Source organism: Sus scrofa, unplaced genomic scaffold (genome assembly GCF_000003025.6).
Source record: "Sus scrofa isolate TJ Tabasco breed Duroc unplaced genomic scaffold, Sscrofa11.1 Contig1995, whole genome shotgun sequence".
NCBI classification, from domain to species: domain Eukaryota; kingdom Metazoa; phylum Chordata; class Mammalia; order Artiodactyla; family Suidae; genus Sus; species Sus scrofa.
The window spans coordinates 108844-128269 of NW_018084998.1; the positions used below are offsets into that span (position 1 = coordinate 108844).

Sequence of the window (19426 nt, forward strand, 5' to 3'; positions counted from 1 at the left end):
ATGCGTATCCTTCCTGTTAACTCTATGAAGGTGTGATATTGGCATTCTCACAATATAGAGGCACAACCTGAGGCCAAGAGAAATTTAGCATCCTAAGTCCTACAGCGAGAGTGTGGTGGGACCAAAATCATTACACAGCAAGTCTAGCTTCAGGTTCATTTAGCTAGTCCTTTGTCAGGTGTGTTCTCAATTGTTAGTATCATGAGGAAAGAGGTCCCATAAGTCCTATTTAATCTCATGTGTCCATTTAGTAGGATAGCATCAGAAACATGGTTGATTAAAAAGATAAAAGAATGAATTTTCTCTGGTTTTCATCAAAAGGAATCATGTTTATGGTGTGTCACTTGCTTTGGTAACACTATTTGATAAAAGAAATGTAGGCAGTTATTCCATTTCTCCATGAGAAAGAGAGAGGCCCTGTTGTGGTGGCTATGAGTGTGGCTTCAGTGTCTCTGATATTTCCCACTCCCCTTCTTCCCCAGCAGATGGGAGAGGAGCATGAGGAGGGAAAACCAGAGCAGCATGTCCAAATTCCTCCTCCTGGGGCTCCCCATCCAGCCAGAGTGGCAGGATGTGTTCTTTGCCTTGTTCCTGGGCATGTACCTGACCATGGCACTGGGGAACCTGCTCATCATCCTGCTCATCAGGCTGGACCCTCACCTCCACACCCTCATGTACTTCTTCCTCAGCCACTTGGCCCTCACGGATGTCTCCTATTCCTCTGTCACTTTCCCTAAGATGCTGATGGACATGCAGGCTCAGGATCAATCCATTCCTTATGCAGAATATATAACACAAATGTATTATTTCATATTTTTCTTGCATTGATAACCTTCTTCTTGTAGTGATGTCCTATGACAGGTATGTGGCCATTTGTCACCTTCTACACTACATCATCATGACAGAAGAGCTGTGTCTTTGTCTGTTGGATGGATGCTGGCTCCTCTCCTGTGCCATCACCCTGACCCACACCCTTTTCCTAGCTCACCTATCCTTCTGTGCTGATAACATCATCCCCCACTTCTTCTGTGACCTTGCTGCCCTGCTTCAGTTGTCCTCCTCAGACACCTCTCGCAATGAGCTGGTCATATTCACTGTATTGTCTGCATTTCTCATTTTGCCACTGAGTGGCATCCTAATATCTATGGTCGCATTGGGGTCTCCATTCTGAGGGTCCCCTCTATTAAAGGGATCTCAAAGCCTGGCCCACCTGTGGCTCCCACCTCTCTGTGGTGTCTCTATTCTATGGGACAATGATGGCACTATACCTTTCCTCCTCATCAGGCCAATCTCATGACAAAGGCATCATTGCTTCCGTGATGTACACCGTGGTCACCCGCATGCTGAAACCTTTCATCTACAGCCTGAGGAACAGAGACATGACATTGGCTCTGGGGATTCTTTTGAGAAACAGTAACCTTTTTGCCAAGTGAGAATTATCTAACCATGTTCTTATTTACTCACTCACCTTGTTAGAAATGCCTTAAAATTTATTTGTTGGTCACCATGTATCTAGCACTTTCCAAACTGTCCTTTAAATGGTCATTGTTAGAAGATCAATCTCTTTCCCTTTAGTCATAGCTCTTGTCCATTTATTCTTCCATAACCCTAAATATGACATTACCCATAGCACACATTCAACTTGTGGTATTCAAAACACCAATCTCCTTTGTGTATATGTGTAGTATGTTTGAATTTTTTTCAATGCGTTGTGTTTTCATTACATTTGGCTTTTTACAGATTTTTAAAAGTATATATGTTTTAACTTTTATTATGGTCATCTATTCTTGGGCTTTGCTTTATAATTTGTTTAATTAATTATTTAGAAGTAGGGTTGTCTTACAATGTTGTGTTAGTTTCAGGTGTAGTGCAAAGTGATTTAATTTTTTATATAATATATAGTACATTTAAATATATTTCAGGTTGTTTTCCCTTATTTGTTGTTACAAAATATTGAGTACACTTTCATGTGCTATACAATTTGTCCTGTTAGTTCTCTATTGTATATACAGCGGTGTGTATATGTTAATCCCAAACTCATAATTTGTCCATTCCGCCTTTCCCTTTAGCTAATCATGAGTGTGTTTTCTATATTTTTGTCTACTCAAGTTTTGTGTATAAGTTCATTTGTACCTTTTTTTTTGCATTTTTAGGGCAGCACCCAAGGCATATGGGAGTTCCCAGGCTAGGGGTCAAATTGGAGCTGCAGCTTCTGGCTTAAACCACAGCCACAGCAATGCCAAATCTGAGCAGCATCTGCAGACTATACTACAGCTCAGGGCAACACTGGATCCCTGACCCACTGAGCAAGGTCAGGGATTGAACCTACATCTTCATGGATACTAGTTGGATTCATTTCAGTTGTGTCACAATGGAAACTCCCCATATCATTTTTTTAAATGCCAAAAATAAGCGACATCATATGATGTACATTTTTCACTGTCTGGTTTACTTCATTTAGTCTGATAATCTGTAGGTCCACCCATGTTGCTATAAATGGCATTATTTAATTCTTTTTATGGCTGAGTACTATTCTATTATATATATATATATATATATATATATATATATATATATATATATATATATATGTACCACATCTTCTTTATCATTCACCTGTTTATGGGCATTTAGGTGGTTGCTTCCATGTCTTGGTTTCTTGCCTTACAACACTAAAAACATTCAGTTAAGATTCCAATGTTTCATTTTAGTAAAGTCCAAAATGCTTACCTTACCAGTGAAGTATCAAGTTAATGAAGTACTTTTGATGGTTAGCTAAACCTAAATAAACTTTAATTTGATCATGCTTCTGAAAATAGGGACTCACAGAGTTGTCAATCCAATTACCAAATTTTCCCATTTCAGGAAGACTAAATTTTCCACCCTAAAATGGATGTTTGTGTTGAGAACAGACTACAGATATTGGATTAATTTTAGTCTGGGAAATGAGCATTGTCTTTTCTCCAGAGACCTCACTTCTAATATGAAAAAGCTAAATGCATGTATTTATAACTTATGTAGCCAAAAATATCTAGTGCATGACTACCATGTGCCAGGCAACGTTCTACATTTTGAATATACAGGTTAAAAAAAAAAACGTATCCCCTTGTAGAGTTTATATTCCAGCACTCCTGATCCAGCTCATCATGCTCCTTTGTTTCCACAGGTGGTTTTAACCTTCTAAGGCACCCTAAACTTAACTTATTTAAAAAATTCTCATTAGTTCTTTCCTAGGATGAAAGTTCTGTGGGAGATGGGTTTCTATGTCTAGGAAATAAATAAATTCTAAGTTTTTGGTAAGTAAAAACTTCTATGAATAAAAGGAGACATAGAATAGTGGGAGCAAGGAGTTCTTGTAATGAACCAGTCAAGTGTCCATGAGGACTAGGTGTCGATCCCTGGCCTCTCTTAGCAGGGTAAAGATCCAACATTGCTGTGAGCTGCGGTTTAGGTCACAGACCCAGCTCCAATCCTGCCTTGCTGTGGCTGTGGTGTAGGCCAGAATCTACACCTGATTCCACCCCTAGCTTGGGGTCCCATATACTAGGGCTTTGGCCCTAAACAAAACAAAACAAAACAAAACAAAAAAACAAAAAAGAGGGGTGTGGGAGCAAGAGTTCTGGGGTGGGTTCATAATTTCACACCATGTGGTCTAGGTAGAGCTCATTGGGAATGGAACATCCAAAGATGTTAGTGAGGACAGGAAAGTGAGCCATGGTGCTTCTGGGGCAAAAGCATGGAGAGCAGTACCTGCAAATACTCTGAGGGGAGATGGTGCCTGGCCTATCCCCAGGACAATAATGGAGCCTCTGTAGCTGGTCAGAGCTAAGTGGGGGAGGGGTGGTGGGTGATTAGTTTAGAGATATCAGAGGGTCTGATGTTTAGGGCACCTGAGATAATGGAAGGTGTATTAGTCAACATTCTCCAGAGAAGTGAAAAAATATGGTGTGTGTGTGTGTGTGTGTGTAAGAGAGAGTGATTTATAGACTTCCTGTTGTGGCATTATGGGATTGGTGGTGTCTCTGCTGTTAAAGAATCCCATTGCTGTGGCAGTGGCATAGGTGGCTACTGCAGTTCTGATCTGATCCCTGGCCTGGGAACTTCCATATGCTGCAGGGTGTCCAAAAGAGAAGAAACAAAAAAGAGAGTGAGAGGTTTATTTTACAGAATTGGCTAACATAATTGTGGAAGCTAGCAAGGGTAACTTCAGCAAGGTGGGTTGGCAGGCTGGAAACCCAGGGAAAAGTTGCTGTTTGAGTCTGAAGGCAGGCTGCTGACAGAAGTGCCTCTTCTTTGTGGGAGGTTGCTGTTTTTCTTAAGGTCCTTAACTGACTGGATAATGAGCACCCTCATTATGGAGGACAGTCTGCTCTCTTCAGAGTCTGTGGATTGCAATGTTAATCTCACCCACAAAGATACCTTCCTGGAAACATCTAGAATTATGTTTGACCAAATATCTGGGTGCTGTAGCCTCACCAAGTTGAGTAGCCTCACCAAGTTGACATATAAAATTAAGCATTATAGTTGAGTTTTTGGTTCTCAGTCTGATTTGGGAACCTGCTGGAAGGGATTCCATAGAGGAATAACATGGCCATGCTTTATTTTGTTATTGTTTCTTTAAGAATACCCTGATTTTTGGAGGTATAAATGACATAAAATAAGCTTCATATGGCTAAAGTATACCCTTTGACTCACAAAACTGAATATAGAACTACTATATGATCCAGCCATTCCACTCCTGGGCATATATCCAGATAAAACTACAATTCAAAAAGATGCATGCACCAGTATGTTCATAGAGGCATGGCTCACAATAGTCAAGACTTGGAAATAACCTACCTGTCCATCAGGAGATGAATGGAAACAGAAGATGTGTTATATAGAGAGAGTGAAATACTACTCAGCCACAGAAAAGAAAGAAATAATACCATTTGCAGCAACATGATGTAACTAGATATTCTCATGCTAAGTGAGGTAAATCAGAAAGACAAAATTCATATGATACACTTATATGTGGAAACTAAAATATGGCACAAATGAACCTATCTCTACAACAGAAGCAGACTCATAGACATACAGAACAGACTTGTGGTTGCCAAGGGAAGGAGGGAGGAGTGGGAAGGATGGGAGTTTGGGGTTAGATATAAATTCTTACATTTAGAATGGATAAGCAATGAGGTCCTACTGTAAAACACAGTGAACTATATCCAGTCTCTTGGGATAGACCACGATGGAAGATAATATAAGAAAGGTTAAGTGTATACAAATATATATATGACTGGGTCACTTTGCAGAAATTCATAAAACATTACTGTTGCCATCTATTTTTTTAAACTTTTTAAACAATATAGTTGATTTATAATGTTGTGCAAATATCTGCAGTATAGCAAAGTGAAGACGTATGTGTTACCATGCTGCTGTACAGTAGAATAAATAAAGTATTGGGGAAATGAAAAAAAAGTTAAAAATTAAAGTATACCATATGACTAGTTTTGACCTAGGTACACACCCATGAAATTATCACCACAGCCATCAAAATCATGAAGCTCCCTGATGTCTACCCTCCTGTCCTCCCTTTGCTCCTCCCAACTGTCCTCAGGGGAACCACTAAGCTGCTTTTGTCACATGAATTAGTTTGTATCTCCTACAAGCTTATTTTGATGGAATCATACAGTGTATATTCTTTTCTTGATGACTTATTTCACTCAGCATAAGCACTTTGAGATGAATTCATTTTCTACTGTCTATCAATAGTTCATGCTTTTTATTGATGAGTAGCATTCCATTGCATGGATATACCAGGGCTGTTGCATCAAAGTACATTTAAAAATTTTTAAAGTTTTTATTATTGTAAAATTTTTAATTATTTATTTTTAGTCTTTAAAATGTTTCTGTTTATCTCTTTTAAACTTTCATTAGACTTTTTTAAATCAAAGTATAGTTCATTTACAACATTGTGTTTGTTTCAAGTGTACAACAAAGTGAAAACAGTTATACACAAGCACACAAATATATATATTCTTCTCTGATTTTTTCCTGATAGGTTATTACAAACTGTGGAGTATAGTTTCCTGTGCTATGTAGTAAGTCCATGCATTACTAACAGTAAATCCATGGATGAATGTTTGGGGTGTTTCCAGCTTATGGCTATTTCATAAGGCTCTAATGAACATTCTTGTATATACGTGTGTATAACTATATACATTCGTTTTACTTAGACAAATACCTAGTCATGTGCTAAGTATATGTTTAATGTCTTTTTTAAATGTTCAAACTCTTTTGTATTCCCATGAGCAGTGTATGAGTGTTCCAGTTCCATCATATCTCCAGTGACACTGAGAGCAGCAATCTTTTCAATTTTAGCCAGTCTAATAGGTGTGTAGTGGTTAAAACAGTTTATAGACCTGGAGCCACTTCATTGAAGTGGTGTCTGTGTTTCATTGGAAAAGAATCCTGTAGCACTGGGGTATTTTTTTAACTTCTCGAGTCTCCCTAGCACCATACATGATTCTCCTCATTCTGCAGCACTTGTCACCATTTACCTGCCATTCATTTTACCTGAATTATTTTCCTGCACCACCTTCCACTTGGAGTGTGTTGTAAGAAAGGGATTTCTGTTTATATAATTATCTGTTATGTCTCTAGAGAACATATCAGTATTACATTTGTGGGAACCTTAATGATTATTTAAGGGAATGAGTGAATGAATGAGCAGATGAATTCATTCAACATTTGCCAAACACAATTGGCTGTGGTGAGCCATAACTCGTCTCTAGTGATACAAAGATAGACAATAAACTTTAACATTTAGTAAGCTTTCATTCAGTTCTCATTTAACAATCCTTCAAATTCACAGAAAGACTATGATTATTATTTCTACTTTTTAGAAACTGAGTCACAGTTGCCTTGGATAAATTTCTCAAGTATACTCTCTTAGTTGGGGAAAAAACCCAGAGTCTTTCTTTTTTTCCAGAGTTTTATATTCAATCCCCCTTCTCCTGAACAAGGCAGAGACCATGACCTCCAAAACAGTGGGGAGTGGGGAGGGCAGTGTGGAGACTTGGGCATTTTAAGGGGCTTTGTGTTCTAATGAAAGCCTGTGTCAGTGTTGGGGAAATTGCAGAAGGCCTTGCCCTGCCTGTGCTTTTCACTGCTGTTGTGAGAAACTGGGTCAGACACAGAAGCCACAGGCAATGGGAACACTCCTACTTCTCGTCAGAGACTTGACAAGAAGCCACTCACATCATATCACTTTCTCCTGTGAAATCAGGGGCAGCTCAGTGCCTGTGGTGCTGGGAGCCACAAAGTGGCTAAGAAGAATAATCCTGTGTGAGGCCTAACTGTAAGCAAAGCTACAGCAGAGGCTGAAGAAAATGAAGTAGCAAAGCAGTTTCGAAGAATCCCCCAGCTGATCCTGTTTAGTAAAAATTCCTGAAATATGATTTCCTCTTCTATTCTTGCACTTCGTTCCTATCTTAGGTTAATGTGTGTTGTGAGTCATTCTTGGCTCATAAAATAGGAACTTTCTCAAATTCCTGAGGCTCCACCCAAGTATGGGCCGTTACCTACTTATAAACCTACGCCCTTGCCAAATAGGTTAAATACAATTGAACAAAGTATAAACAACTTTCCTAAGAATGGGAAGTTTCCCCTCAGTGAACTAAAAGTAGATGGTAAATTTTATGCAGAACTGCTATGTAAGCCTGGGGATTTTGTTGGACTTTGGTCCATCCCCATGGAGACAGATTAGGGGGTGGTTTAGGTGTTGCCAATGGCACAATAATTGTGGATACTATAAGGCAAGATATTTTTCTACATTAAATGCTACCTGTTGGGACCCAGCAGGTGTAAATTATTATAATAATTGGCAAGATTCTTTGATATATAGATTTGATAATTAATAAAGATTTCTATAATAGATAAAGTTTATTTAAGACAGTTTATGTTCCCACAACCTGCTAATTTCCTGAGGTCAGCCTGACTTCAAAAGCAAGCCACGTGTGAATGCCCCACTCCCCATTAATGGCTGCTCATGCCTGCTATTGGAGCACAATAGGTAGCTTGAGGCAAGAGTATCTATCACCTTATGCCAAATCATTGTTGAAGCAAAAATTAGATACCTATTATTCTTCTTGCTATTCATTTATTTTCTAAGAATAATGTACAGTTTGTACGTATTTTCTGTGTAATCTTTATTTAAAATCTAAAACTAATAGGACAGTTTGGAATAATAAATTAGCACATGTTGTTTTGTATAGTCATGCACAAGAGTAAAATGTATAAAAGCTGATGCTCTCCTTTCAATAAATGGGTCATCTGCAACATTTGCTGAGGGAGTTGGCTCCAATTCCTTCCACACCTTTTGTAGCCCCTCCTCCTGTTCATCATCTCCTGGCTGCTGGGGCTGGACCCTGGCACTGAGGACCCTAACCATCCTCCTTCCTGAGGGGCCAGGAGGGAGTTGGGCAGTTACCCCAGTGGACTGCTTCTCTAGTTGGTACCTGGGGTGGATTCACTCTGGGGTTTCTTTATGGAGCTGGAGAACCAACATGAGAGTCTGTAAGGTCCTCAGGCCACCAAGGTTTGCTCTTTTCCTTTGGATTCTGGGTCTTCTGGACATAAAGTGAAGATTCAAGTAACAGAATGAAGCAAAAGGTATTTGAACTCAGAGCACAGGTATAGATCAGAAGGAGCTCAGAAACCTCCCCTGTCGTGCATGTGTGTCTATGTCTAAGTGTGTTTGTGATGATAAGAGACATTAGGTATATTTCCATGTGTGTGTGTTGCATTGTGAGTCTATGTGTGTATGTGTAACTGACAAACACAATGAATGGCACACACTAGGATATACAGAGGTCAGAGAAGCCTGGACATTTCCTCAGTGTGTTCTTTTTTTTTGGTATCCTTTTAAAAAATCTTATATTTATCTGTATATATTTTTTTCTACTGTACAGCATGGTGACTCAGTTACACTTACATGTATACATTCTTTGTTCTCATATTACATGTTCCATCATAAGTGACTGGACAGAGTTCCCAGTGCACACAGCAGTATTTCATTGCTAATCCATCCCAAAAGAAACATTCTGCATCTGTTTACCCCAAGCTCCCAATCCCTCCCAGTCCCTCCCTGTCCCTCCCTTTCCCTCTTGGCAACCACAAATCTACTCTCCACATCCATGATTTTCTTTTCCGTGGAAATATTCCTTTGTGCCATATATTATATTCCAGATATAGGTGATATTTTTCTTTCTCTTTCTGACTTACTTCACTCAGGATGAGAGTCTCTAGTTCCATCCATGTTGCAGCAAATGGCATTATTTTGTTCTTTTTTATGGCAGAGTAGTATTCCATTGTGCATATATATACCACTTCTTCCTAATCCAGTCATCGGTCAGTGGACATTTGGGTTGTTTCCATGTCTTGGCTATTGTGAATAGAGCTGCAAAGAACATGTGGGTGCATGTGTCTTTTTTAAGGGGAGTTTTGTCTGGATATATGTCCAAGAGTGGGACTGCTGGATCATATGGTAGTTCTATGTACAGTTTTCTAAGGTACCTCCATACTGTTCTGTATAGTGATTGTACCAGCTTCCATTCCCACCAACGGTGCAGGAGGGTTCCCTTTTCTTCACACCCACTCCAGCACTTGTTATGTGTAGACTTCTGAATGATGGCCATTCTGACTGGTGTGAGGTGATAATCTCATGGTAGTTTTGATTTGCATTTCTCTAATAATCAGGGATGTGAGCATTTCTTCACATGCTTGTTGGCCATCTGTATCTCTTCCTTGGAGAAATGTCTCTTCAGGGCTTTAGCCCATTTTTAAGTTGGATTGTTGGCTATTTTGCTGTTGACATATGTGTATCTTCATTATGGAAATGTCTATTCAAGTCCTTTTCCCAATTTTGAAATGAGTTTTTTGAGTTGTTCATTTTTATTTGTTAAGTTTTAGTAGTTCTATATGTATTCAGTTATTAATCTTTTATTAGAGTATAATTTGCAAATTTTTTCTCATTCTGTAAGTTGTCTTTTTACTTTGTTGATATTGTCTTTTAAAAAAATTTGTTTTTCATTTTCATGAAGTTTAATTCATCTGTTTTTTATATCTTTTGTTGCCTGCACATTTGTGTCACACCCAGATATCACTGCCAAACTCAATGCTATAAAAATATTGCCCATATATTCTCCTAAGAGTTTTATAATTGCAGGTCTTTTGTTTAAGTCTATGATCTACTTTAAGTTGATTTCTGTATGTGATGTGAGTAAGTATCTAAATTCATTGCTTTTTATCTGGAAACCCAGTTTTCCCAGCACCATTTTGGTCCAAATCTTTCTTTATGCTAGTACCATGCTGTTTATATTACTGTAGCTTTGTAGTAAGTTTGAAATCATGAAATACCAGCCCTCTGGGCTTTTTCTTCTTTTCCAAGATTTTTTTTTCTTTTGTCTATTGGAGTTTCCCTGAGATTCCATATGAAGTTTATGTTAGGTTTTTCATTTCTGTAAAAAACTTGGGATTTTGATAGTTATTGCATTGAATTTGGATTTCTTTGGGCAGCACTGATACGTTAACAATATTAAATCTTCCAATACATGAATTTGGATGTGTTTCTATTTGTCTTTAATGTTTTATTAAAGTTTTATAGTTTTTTTCTCAGTATTATCATTATATAATTGACATAAAACACTGTGTAAGTTTAAAGTGTAGAGCATAATGCTTTACCTTAAATACATCATGAAATGATTATCATAAGTTTAGTGAACACCCATCATCCCATATAGATACAAAATAAAAAAAAGAAAAAATAATTTTCCTTGTAATGAAAACTTAGGATTTACTCTTTTTTTCTTTCTTTTTTTTTAATTGCTCAAATGAATTTATCACATCCGTAGTTGTATAATAATCATAACAATCTGATTTCACAGGATTTCCATCCCACCGACCAAGCACATCCCCCTACCTCCAAACTGTCTCCTCCAGAGACCATAAGTATTTCAATGTCCGTGAGTCAGCATCTGTTCTGCAAAGAAGTTCAGTCTAACCTTTTTTCAGGTTCCACATGTCAGTGAAAGCATTGGATGTTGGTGTCTCATTGTATGGCTGACTTCACTTAGCATGATCATTTCTAGGTCCATCCATGTTGCAAAAAATGCTGGTATTTCATTCCTTTTAATGACTGAGTAATATTCCATTGTGTATATGTACCATATCTTCTTGATCCACTCCTCTGTCAATGGACATTTAGGTTGTTTCCATGTTTTGGCTACTGTAAATAGTGCTTCAATGAACAGGATTTACTCTTTTAACTTCCAATACAATGTACAGTGTTGAGTGTAAAGTATTAAATAGTGTTAATTATATTAATCATGTGATACATTATATCCTTAGTACTTATTTACCATTTATTTTTAAACTGGAATTTGTACTTTTTGACCACCTTCATTCATTTACCCTCCCCCATTTCCCACCTCTGGTTATCTAACATCTTTTTTTAAGAGCTTGTTTGTGTTTTTTGAAGTATAATTGACATATTACATTATGTTAGTTCATAATGCACAACATAGTGATTCAATATTTCAACACATTACAAAATGATTGCTGCAATAAATATGGTTGCCATCTGTCATCATACAAAGTTATTACAATATTATTGACTGTGTTCCCCAAAATTCACTTATTTATTTTGTATCTGGGTACTTGTATTTCTTAGTGCACTTTTACTCTTTCACTCATCCTCCCATCCTTCTTCCTTCTAGCAACAATCCATTTGCCCTGTGACTCTGTTTCTATGTTGTTATGTATGTTCATTTATTTTGCTTTAAAATTCCACATGTAAGTGAATTCATACAGCATTTATCTTTCTCTGTCTGCCTTATTTCATTTATTCATTGTGTGTGTGTGTTTATTTTAAGCCGATAGTTACTTAAGCTTGAGTGTATTCTAAAAGCATTACATTTTGACTCCTGCTACCTTCACCAGGGTTTGTATTTTTAACATCATAATTTGTATCTTTTTATTGTGTACACCATTAACTACTTGTTGTGGTTATAGTTGATTTTACTATTTTTGTCTTTTAAACTTTCTATTAAGCTTTTAAGTGGATGATCCACTGCTCTTATGATATATTTGCCCTTGTCAGTGAGATTTTTTTTCTTTATATATTTTCTTATTTCTTTTAATGTTTTTTTTTTTCTGCTTAAAGAAAACACTTAGATATTTCTTGTAAGGCCATTTTAGTGGTGGTAAATTCCATCAGTTTTTGTTTGTCTGGTAAAATCTTCTCTCTCCTCAATTATGAATGATAACCTTGCTGGGTAGAGGATTTTTGGTTGTAAGTTTCATTTTTTTTTCTTTCAGCACTTTAAATATATCATGCTGCTCCCTTCTGGCCTGAAAATTTTCTGCTGAAAATCAGCAGGTAGCCTTAGTGCACACTATACTGGGGTCACTTTGATAAGGTAACTGAAGCCAGAGTGGGCATGGAGTAGGTTTTCCAGGATGCACTGTTCTGGGGCTGCGTTTGTGTGATGGCTGAAGATGGAGCAGGCATACCATGATGGTCCCAGGATACATGCTCCAGGGCTAGAGTGCCAGGATTGTGCTCCCCCTCATGCTGTTGAGGTGTAGGGAGAAGGCAAAATGTCCTCTCTCGTGCCCCAACCCCTAGAGAGAAAGCCAGCAGTTCCCCACACATTTGACAGACATTCTAGTTAATAAAAGGATTTCACATATATATATATATGAAATTAGATTTTATGTATATATGTAATATAATTACCCTTTAAATTGCTATTCTTCTGCTGTGGCCCTAAGTGAACACATCTGCAGTTCAACTCCCCAATATTATCCCTTTCTACTGTAAGTTGCTGGGCCAGGGGTGAGGTTCCCATCAATATGGTGTCCCCATCTCTTCTACCCATCTCACTGTAGTTCTTCTTCCATTTGTTGTGAAGAAGCTGTTTGATCATCCCCAGGTTTTCCCTTAAGAGGAATTGCTCTCTATATAGAGGTGTGTTTGATGTTTCTATGGCAGAAGGTGAGTTCAGTGTCTTTCCACACTGCCATCTTGAATTCCTCTTCCAATGTAAGTGGGCTGTTGATTTTCTGTGGTGAAAATTCCTTTCTAATTTCTTAGGTATATTTTATAGCTCTTTTCTTGTGGTTACCATGGAGTTTTTTTTTTTTTTTTTTGCTTGTTTGTTTTTCCAGTAAAACTTTATTTTATTTTTATTTAATTATTTTCTTCTATACAGCATGGGGACCAAGGTACACATACATGTATACATACTTTTTTTGTGTTGCGATGTAAGTATCTAGACACAGTTCTCAAAGCTACACAGCAGGATTTCAATATAAATACATTCCAAGAGCAATAGTTTGCATCCATTAACCCCAAGTTCCTTATCCCTCCCTCTCCCTCACTCTCCCCCCTGGACAGCCACAAGTCTATTCCCCAAGTCTGTGATTTTCTTTTCTGTGGAAACATTCATTTGTGCTGCATATTAGATTCCAGACATAAGTGATATCATACGGTATTTGTCTTTCTCTTTCTGACTTACTTCACTCAGGATGAGAGTCTCTAGTTCCATCCATGTTGCAGCAAATGGCATTATTTTGTTCTTTTTTATGGCAGAGTAGTATTCCATTGTGTATATATACACAACTTCTTCCTAATCCAGTCATCTGTCAATGGACATTTGGGTTGTTTCCATGTCTTGGCTATTGTGAATAGAGCTGCAAAGAACATGTGGGTGCATGTGTCTTTTTTAAGGGGAGTTTTGTCTGGATATATGTCCAAGAGTGGGACTGCTGGATCATATGGTAGTTCTATGTACAGTTTTCTAAGGTACCTCCATACTGTTCTGTATAGTGATTGTACCAGCTTCCATTCCCACCAACGGTGCAGGAGGGTTCCCTTTTCTTCACACCCACTCCAGCACTTGTTATGTGTAGACTTCTGAATGATGGCCATTCTGACTGGTGTGAGGTGATAATCTCATGGTAGTTTTGATTTGCATTTCTCTAATAATCAGGGATGTTGAGCATTTCTTCACGTGCTTATTGGCCATCTGTATATCTTCCTTGGAGAATTATCTATTCAGGTCTTTTGCCCATTTTTCCATTGGGTTTTTGGCTTTTTTCTGTTGAGTTGTATAAGTTGCTTATATATTCTAGAGATTAAGCCCTTGTCATTTTCATCCTTTGAAACTAGTTTCTCCCATTCTGTAAATTGTCTTTTTGTTTTCTTTTTGTTTTCCTTTGCCATACAAAAGTTTGTCAGTTTTATGAGGTCCCATTGGTTTATTTTTACCTTTATTTCTGTTACATCCAGGGAATTATCTGAGAAAATATTCATGAGGTTGATGTGGGAGAATATTTTGCCTATGTTCTCTTCCAGGAGTTCAATGGTGTCTTATCTTTTATTTACGTCTTTCAGCCATTTTGAATTGATTTGTGTGTGTGCTGTGAGGGTGTGTTCTAGTTTCATTGATTTGCATGTAGCTGTCCAGGTTTCCCAGCAATTCTTGAGGAATAGACTTTCTTTTTCCCATTTTATGTTCTTGCCTCCTTTGTCAAAGATTAATGGACCATAGGTGTCAGGGTTTATGTCTGGGTTCTCTGTTCTGTTCCATGGGTATCTCTGTCTGTTTTGATACCAGTACCACACTGTTTTGATGACTGTGGCTTTGTAGTATTTATTGCTTGAAGTCTGGTAGAGTTGTGCCTTCTGCTTGGTTTTCATTCCTCGGAATTGTGTTGGCAATTTTCTGATGTTTTGTGGTTCCATGTAAATGTTTAGATTGTTTGTTCTAGTTCTGTGAAAAATGTCCTGGGTAATTTGATAGGTATTGCATTGAATCTGCAGATTGCTTTGTGTAGTATGGCCATTTTTACAATATTAATTTTTCCAATCCAGAAACATGGAATATCTTTCCATTTCTTTGACTCCTCTTTAATTTCCTAGATTACTGTTTTATAGTTCTTGGCATATAATTCCTTTACCTCCTTGGTCAGGGGTATTCCCAGGTATTTGATTTTTTTGGGGTGCAATTTTAAAAGTTATTGTATTTTTGTATTCCTTTTCTAATATTTCATTGTTGGTATACAGAAATTCGACTGATTTCTGAATGTTAATCTTCTATCCTGCTACTTTCTTAATTTGTTAATCAGTTCAAATAGTTTATGGGTTGAGTCCTTAGAGTTTTCTATGTATGGTATCATGTCACCTGCATACAGTGACAGTTTTATTTCTTCTCATTTGGATGCATGTTATTTATTTTGTTTGTCTGATTTCTGTGGCTAGACTTCCAAAACTATGTTGAAGAGCAGTGGTGAGAGTGGGCATCCCTGTCTTGTTCCAGATTTGACTGAGAAGTCATTCAAATTTTCTCCATTGAGTATTATATTTGCTGTGGGTTTGTCATAAATGGCTTTGATTATATTAAGGAATGTTCCCTCTCCACCCACTTTGGTGAGAGTTTTGATCATGCATGGATATTGGACTTTGTCAAATGCTTTTTCTGCATCTATTGAGATTATCATATGATTTTTGACTTCTCTTTTGTTAATGTGGTGTATCACATTGAATGATTTGTGTATGTTGAACCATCATCATGAACCTGGAATGAACCCCACCTGGTCATGGGATATGATCTTTTTGATATGTTGTTGGATTCAGTTGGCTAAAATTTTGTTGAGAATTTTTGTCTCTAAATTCACCAAAGCTATTGGTCTATAGTTTTCTTTTTTGATACTATCTTTGCTTTTGCAATTAGGGTGATGGTGGTGTCATAGAATGACTATGGGAATGTTGCTTCTTCTTCCACCTTTTGGAAAAGTTTAAGGAAGATGTGTATAAGTTCCTCTTTTTGTGTTTGGTAGAATTCACCTGTGAAGGGTTCTGGTCCTGGACTTTTATTTGTAGGGAGAGTTTTTATGATGTATTCAATTTCATTTCTAGTGATTGGTCTGTTCAGTTTGTCTATTTCTTCTTGATTCAGTTTTGGCAGGCTGTAAGTCTCTAGAAAGTTGTCCATTTCTTCCAGATTGTCAAATTTTTTGGCATATAGTTGTTGCTAGTATTCTCTTATGGTTTTTTGTATTTCTTCAGTATCCATTGTGATTTCTCCCTTTTCCTTTCTAATTTTGTTTATTTGCATTCTTTCTCTCCTCTTCTTAGTGAGTCTAGCCAGAGGTTTGTCATTTTTGTTTACCTTTTCAAAGAACCAGCTCTTGGTTTTATTAATTTTCCCTATTGTTTTTTGAATCTCTGTTTTATAGATTTCCTCTTTGGTCTTTATGATTTCCTTCCTTCTGCTGACTTTAGGTCTTTTCTCTTCTTCTTTTTCTAATTCATTTGGGTCGTGGGTTAAGTTGTTAATTTGAGATCTTCTTTTTTGAGAAAAGCCTGTATTGCTATGAACTTTCCACTGAGCACTGCTTTTGTGGCCTCCCATAGATTTTGAGAGAGTGTTCTTCATTATCGTTTGTCTCGAGGTATTTTTTAATTTCCTTCTTGATTTCCTCATTGACCCATTGGTTTTTTGGTAGCACGTTGTTCAGTCTCCATGCAGTAGGCTTTTTCTCATTTCTTTCGTGTGGTTGATTTCTAGTTTCATGCCATTGTGTCCAGAGAAGATACTTGAAATAATTTCTATACTCTTAAATTTGTTTAGGTTAGCTTTGTTCCCCAATATGTGATCAATTCTTGGGAATGTTCCATGTGCACTTGAGAAGAATGTATTTTCTGATTTTTTTTATGTAGTGTCTTGAAAATGTCAACTAAATCTAGCTTTTCTATTGTTACCTATAGGATCTGTGTTGCTTACTTGTTTTCTCTCTAGAGGATCTGTCCATTGATGTGTGTCGTGTGTCAAAGTCTTCTACTATGATTGTATTCCCATATATTTCTCTTATTATGTCTCTTAATATTTGTTGTAAATATCCAGATGTTCCTATATTTGGGGCATATATGTTGATGATATTAATAGCCTCTTCTGGAAAGGATCCTTTAATAGTTAAATAGTTTCCTTCATTGTCTTTCTTTATGGACCTCATTTTAAAGTCTAATTTGTCTGATATGAATTTTGCAACTCCTGCTTTCCTGTCATGTCCATTGGCGTGAAATATTTTTTCCCACCCCCTTACTTTCAATCTATATGTACCCTTGTCCTAAGGTGAGCTTCTTGTAGGCAGAAGATTGAAGGTTTTTGCTTTTTTATCCACTCAGCCACTCTGTTTCTTTTGATTGGAGCATTCAGTCCATTGACCTTTAAGGGGGTAATTGATAGATGATTACTTATTGCCATTTAAAACCTCGTTTTTCTGTTGATTCTATGATTCTTCATTCTTCCTTTCTTTTTTTGTTTGGATGGTCTCCAATTATTTTCTGCTTGAGTGTTTTTATTTTCATTTTTTTGAATGTAATGTTTGGTTTTGATTTGTGGTTGCCCTGTTTTTTAAGTATGCTAACCCCTTCCTATAATTTTGTGTTTTAACCTGGTAGTCCTGTAAGTTCAAACACTTCATTACCATACTAAAACTAAAAAAAGAAAATTTCAAAGAGAATGTATTTATTTCCTTACTTCCCTTGCCCACGTTTTATCATTTTGATGACTCTTTTTTCTTTTTAATTTTATTTTGTTAAAAACATGCTCATGATTAGATCTGTACACTGAGTTATTTGAGTGACTGCTCTGTGATTGTGGTTCTCTCAATCCTAGTACATCTTTTTTTTTTTAACTTAGAAAAGCCCTTTCAGTATTTCTTTTAGAATGGATTTTGTATTGCTATATTCTTTTAGCTTTTGTGTGTTGGAATTTTTTTTATTTTCTCTTGTATTTTAAATGATATTCTTGCTGAATAGAGTATTCTAGATTGAATATTTTTTCTTTTCAGTGCTTTAAATATCTCTTGCCATTACCTCCTGGCCTGTAGAGTTTCTGTAGAGATATCAGATGATAGCCTTATGGGGTTTCCCTTATAAGTGTCATTTTGCTTTTCCTTTGCTGCCTTTAGGATCCTCTTTTTATCATTAACTTTTGCTATTTTTATCATAGTGTGTCTTGCTGTGGGTCTACTTGGGTTCAACTTGTTTGGGGCCCTCTGTGCTTCCTATATCTGGAAATCAATATTCTTTAGATTTGGAAAGTTTCCAGTGATATTTTATTCAAATATATTTTCAATCCCCTTATCATTTTCTTCTCCTTCTGGAATTCCTATTGTGCATAGATGGGCCTGCTTTATATTATCCCCTAGGTGTCTTCAATTGCTTTCGTGTTTTTTTTTTTTTCATTTGCTTTCTGTCTGCTGTCCTGTTTGGGTGATTACCATTATTCCATCTTCCACATCCCTCACTAATTCATTCTTCTATATTATTCACTCTGGTTTTTACTGCTCTTAGCTCCATTTGTATCTTTACAAATGAATTTTCAAGTTTTCTTGGCTTCTCCCTATTTTTTCTAGTTCCTTTCTGAGGGAATCTGCATTAGTGTTCATATATTCTCTTAATTCCTTCAGTATTTTCACTATCTCCCTTTTGAACTTCAAGTCTCTCAGTCTGCAGAGTTCTGTTTCACTGTTGACTGCTTTAGGTGAATTCTCCTGTTGGTTTAACTGGGAATGGTTTTTGAGCTTCTTTATCTTGCTTGTTATTTTCTTTTTCGTGGTGGAGGTGCACTCCCTGTGGCCCAGCAGGGTTTTCCCTGGCACTGCTGTGGAGTGTTTCCCAAGGGCTGGCAGTGTTGGCTGATTTTCTTTGAGGCAGCAGGGTGCTTCCCAAGTGTGGCAGGACTAGCAGGATGTCTCTGAAGCAAAGGAGGACTTCCCAAGGGCAGGCAGTGCTGGCAGGTCTGCACCATGCTGGAGGCAGACTTCTTGTGGCTGGGCAGAGCTTTCTCTGGTATTTCTGGGTGTGGAGCCCTTCCAGGGGGTGGGAAGTTCTAGGCAGCTGCTCCATGGGAGTACAGCACCTTTAGAGGGAAGGAGAGGCTAGCCAGGATGCTGGGAGACAAAGGAGCACTTCCCCAGTTCAGCCAGTACTGGCAGGACCACCCCGCAATGGAGGCAGACTTCCCATGCCTGGGAAGGTCTTGCCCCAGCACTTCTGGATCACAGAGCTCTTCCAGGGAACAGGCTGTGCTGGGTAGGTTCTCTGTGGGAGTACAGCATCTCCCGAGGGTGTGAGTGGATAGCTGGGCCACTGGGAGACAAAGGGGCACTTCCCCAGGGTAGCCCAAACTGGCAGGACCACCCCACGGTTAAGGCAGATTTCCTGTGGCTGGGCAGAGCTTGCTCTGGTGTTTCTGGGCTGTTGAGCTCTTCCAGTGGGCAGGCAGTGTAGGCAAACCTCCTGATATTGTTGGCTTCCTGCGTGTGGTGAGGCAAGCCCTCCAGGATGGCAGTCGGCCTCAGGTCAGGTGTG

At 37.9% G+C, this 19426-nt stretch overlaps 1 pseudogene; it reads left to right on the forward strand.

Annotated features, from left to right (window-relative positions):
* The first annotated feature begins 498 nt into the window (after window positions 1–498).
* Window positions 499–19426, forward strand: part of LOC100621623 — a 46321-nt pseudogene continuing 27393 nt past the window's right edge.